Here is a 4,767-nt window from a genome sequence, read left to right on the forward strand (position 1 = left end):
CTCAGCCCGTCGCTCCGACAAGTCGCTCCAGGCTTCGGGAGCGACCTCGCTGTGTCGCTGCGAGAGGTCGCTCCGGGCTCGTTCTCGCGTCTCCGGGTGATGAAAACGCGAGCGACTTCTCCCTGTCGCTCTGGTATGGTCGCTCTGAGCTTCGGGAGCGACTTCAGCACGTCGCTCTGGAAGGTCGCTCCGAGGTGTAAATGTGTGTCTCCAGACGTGAAAACGCGAGCGACCTTGTGCAGTCGCTCTGGATGAGTCGCTCCGGGATGTGGTGCACAGCGACCTCATGCCGTCGCTCCGAGAGGTCGCTCCGGCTGTGCTCGTCCAAAGATCACTCTTTTCACCTCTTTTGAGCTCCAAATAACCTCATGTGGTACTCCAGTACCTAATAGAGACTCATGTATGCAAAATGCAACCTAAACATGTCTGAATCCTAATCTATATGATGAAAATGCTCATGGATGAATGGATAAAACAATGCAAATATGCAAGATATCAACTCCCCCAAACTTGTTCTTTTACTTGTCCACAAGTGAACTTTCTAGAACTCATAGGAAGAGAGGTTGAAGGTGGGAGCACATAGCCAAAAGAAACACAACTAGCACACTCTCTTATTACACTCTAGCTTCTCTAGGCCTATCTTAACTCTTTTTGTTCTTACACTCATCATCAAGCATCCACACATTCAAATCAACCAACTCTCACATTCATTAAGCACAAAACATCAGGTGAATTCTTGCAAATGGTCAGTTGGTCCAAGTCATTTGGTTGGGTAAGGGAAGGCTTTTATTCAAGTGATTCAAGAGGTTCAAAACATATGATCTTTAAGGTGGTTTACTCTCAAAACAAGTAGCCTTGACATTGCACATAATATATCTAAGAAAGGGACCAACTCATGCATACAATGCTCAATCTCCATTGTTCTACCCTTTTCCCAAACATATCATTACACAATCATTCCCAAATGTCAAACCCAACTCACATCTCTCACCAAAAGATCTTAAGAACTTTAACTCTTTCTTTTTGAAATCTACAAGGGATTTTTCTACAACCTCAAAACATTTCTTAGCTCCTAACAACTTTGCTAGCCCCCTTTTCTTTCTTTTCCTTTTTTTTTTTTTCGATTTCTTTTTTTTTTTTTTTATATATTTTTTTTTTTAGGTTGGGGGCCAAGACTTTTCAAAACTAGAGCTAGAGGTTCTCTACTTATCCCAGAAAATCAATTCACTTAAGCACAAAGAGTCTATCCTTTTTATTTTTCATTTCTCCCAAATCATGATCACAACACTCACCCTCCCACCTATAGCTAGACAAAAGAGTGTCCAATCTAGCAAAAATGAAGATCAAGCATTGTCGTTCCCGATACTCTCAACATTATGCGCATGTAAGACTTTCCGAAGAAGGCCTCACTCATCAAACAATGAAAGCTTAAAAGGAAGGAAAGGTTTTGGGAGTGGTCTACCACTAGAGTTTGTCAAAAAGATTGGCATAAAAGATGTGACAACTCCAGTGTGTATAGCCATGACTCAGTACACAAGGGACCCTAAGCAAGAAGCATTAAGTTCATTCATTTCTAATAAGGTTGTAGTTGGCTTCAAAGACTGAGTTTCAGCAATCAACAAGTTTCAGGAAGAGTTTTCAAGGCTCGAAACATACAAGTCTTTTTGAGAGGTGCAAAAGCTAGTCAAGTGCAACGTAGTGTTCTTTACAAGGCATTCAAATCATTGCTCCCAATGCAAGTGAATGCAACCTATATGCTCTAGACTCTCCTAAAAATGCAAATGATGCAAACTAAATGATTGATTTTTTTTTTTTATCTATGCAAATAGGTATGCCATGCATGACTCAATGAAACAACATCAAAGCAAACATGATCAAATACTTGGTACCTCCCCCAAACTTGAGTGACACAGTCTCTGTGTCGTCAAGTAGAGAGAGAGATACCGAAAAGAAGACTAATATGCAAAAATGAAATGGTATATACAAGGGAGTGTGGTGGGTTACCTTCTATAGGGAATGAGTAGAGGGAGATGCTCCCTCCTCGTCGTCCTCAGGTGGTAACTCTTCAAGGTGCTCATCAGCAGGGGTGTCCATCTCTTCAATGTAGAAGGCTTGCCCGAACACAGTTGGTTTCCTCATTTTCCTCTTGATGTCAAAGTGGAGGATGTTCTCTTTACCCAAATGGAGATCAATCGTGCCTTCCTTCACATTAACAATAGCTCCTGCTGTAGCTAAGAATGGCCTTCCTAGAATCAATGGGTCTTGAGCCTCCTCACCCATCTCAAGCACCACAAAATCTGTAGGGATCTCATACCTTCCAATCTTCACAGGGAGGTCCTCTAAGATGCCCACAGGATACTTCACTGAACGATCAGCTAACACCAGAGAGAGTCTACACTTCTTGTACTGAGTGAATCCAAGCTTCTTTGCAACAGACAAAGGCATCAAGCTGACACTAGCTCCCAAATCGCAGAGACTTTTCTCAAATACCATAGGTCCAAGAGCACAAGGTAGTGTGAAGCTTCCTGGATCCTCTAATTTCTCTGGAACATCAAGCCTCTGGATGATGGCATTGCACTCATGGGTAAGAGTCATCATGCTTTCCATCTCCTTCTTCTTTGCAGCTACAACATCTTTCAGGAAATTGTTGTATTGAGGAATCAACATGAAAGCATCGATGATGGGCATTGCAACCTGAGCTTCACTCATTTGCTTCTCAAACAGAGCTTTGTATTTCTCTAGCAGCTGCTTCTTGAATCTACCAGGGAATGGAAGTTTGGGTTCATAGGGAGGAGGAACAAAAGAACTTTCACTTGCTGGAGTAACAACTTCACCATCCTTTACTGTCTTCTTCTCCTCTCCAACCTTTCCTTTACCTTTGGCTTCCACTATCTTCTCCAAGATCTCGTCATTGATCTTCTCATCAACAATCACCACTTCATCATCTATGTTGATGGCAACCCCCTCACCTAATTTCTCAGCATCCTTGGTGAGGGTTCTAGGAGGTAACTGCTTACCACTCCTAAGGGTGATAGCTTTGGCCTCCTTGGGATTTTGGTCAGACTTTCCAGGTAGAGATCCTTGCTGGCGATTCTGGTGAGTGTTCATGGAAGCAAATTGATTCTCTAAATTCCTGACTGTAGAAGCAAGGTGTGAGAATTTGTTGTTGAGCTCATTGTAGCTCCCATCAATCTTGGAATGAAGGTTCTTCAACTCATAACCAACTTGCTTCTCACTTCTAGTCTGAGACTCCAAGATTTGCTTCAGTAAGGTATCAGTGCTGCTCTCTTGAGGAGCAGAGGAACCAGACGAGGGGTTTTGCTGAGGCTGATAGCTGCCTTGCTGGTTGTTTCTTGGCGGATAGCCACTCTGCTGGTTGTTGGAATAGGACTTCTGTTGGTAGTTGTTGTACTGAAAGTTGGGTTCTTTCTTGTACCAGCTACCATTGTTGTTGATGAAACACAGCTCTTCCTGACCTTCCAAACCCTCAACTTCATGGACAATAGCTGGTGTCTCTTGGCTTGGGTTGCCGACAAAGTGCAGCTGCTCTTGGGTAGCTTTATCAGCAAGGAGGATGTCTATCTTATCCTGTAGAGCTTTCAACTCCTTCCTCGTTTGCTTATCCTCAGTTCTACTGCTTCTGTCGTGGTCTCCACTGTAGACTGCATCACTCTTTACCATGTTGTCAACCAGTTCTTCTGCATCCTCCTCAGTTCTCCCCAAGAAGAACCCATTGCTAGCTGTATCCAGTCTGGCTCTGTACTTAGGAAGAGCACCACGGTAGAATGTGCTCAGCAAGCTCTCCTTAGAAAAGCCATGGTGTGGGCATTGAGCTTGGTAGCCCTTGAATCTCTCCCAGGCTTCACTGAAGCCTTCCAAGTTCTTCTGTTGAAAGCTGGAAATCTCGTTTCTCAGCTTAGCAGTTCTTGAAGTAGAGAAGAACTTCTCCAAGAATGCTTTCTTGCAGTCATCCCAAGTAGTGATGGAGTCACTGGGTAGAGACTTCTCCCACTGACGTGCCTTATCCCCCAAAGAGAAAGGGAATAGCTTGAGCTTTAAGGCATCTTCGGACACACCATTGGTTTTTGACAACCCACAGTAGCTGTCGAACCTGTCCAAGTGATCAAATGGATCCTCTAGAGCCAAGCCATGATACTTGTTGTTCTCGATCACGTTGAGGAGTCCTGATTTGATCTCAAAGTTGTTGGCTGCCACAGCGGGTGCTCGGATTCCCAATCTATGACCATGAATGTTGGGGCGGTCGTAAGTGCCAATGGGTCGAGCTGCTCGCTGTTGGTTTTGAGGTATGTCTCCCATATCAGTACTCAATCTCTGCAAGTGAGCCTGTTGCTCTTCTTCTCTTCTATTTCTAGCACACTCTCTCTCTAAAGCTCTGATGTCTGCAGCTATTGGAACTAGGTTTGATGGACCCCTGCTCCTCAAGTTCATACACCTGTAGATTAAAGGGAGGTGAAGAAAGAGAATCAGTAACAAAAGAAAATAAAAATGACTTAGTCTCAAGCAAGTGACTAAATCTCAATGTTCAAATCTACTCAGAATTTGGCAACGGCGCCAATTTGATGTTAGGAGTTTTCAAGGCTCCTAAGACAAATGTTGTAGTATAGAAGATTGTCGAACCAGTTCTGAGGGATATCAAAGCACTGAGAATGCAAGTACTCACTTAATCTAAGTGCAACCAATGATTTAGATGGGTTTTAAACTATACTAAACTAGAAAGCAATAACAGAATGATACTTTCTTGACTAA

The 4,767-nt window shown here is 43.4% G+C and overlaps 1 non-coding gene across 1 annotated transcript; it reads left to right on the forward strand.

The window, feature by feature from the left end:
* The first annotated feature begins 3,811 nt into the window (after nt 1–3,811).
* LOC125609780 lies at nt 3,812–3,918 on the forward strand. Its single transcript, XR_007339925.1, has one exon. It is a non-coding gene; the product is annotated as a small nucleolar RNA R71 (small nucleolar RNA).
* Nucleotides 3,919–4,767: the final 849 nt, after the last annotated feature.

This window comes from Brassica napus, chromosome A5 (genome assembly GCF_020379485.1).
Source record: "Brassica napus cultivar Da-Ae chromosome A5, Da-Ae, whole genome shotgun sequence".
Classification (NCBI taxonomy): domain Eukaryota; kingdom Viridiplantae; phylum Streptophyta; class Magnoliopsida; order Brassicales; family Brassicaceae; genus Brassica; species Brassica napus.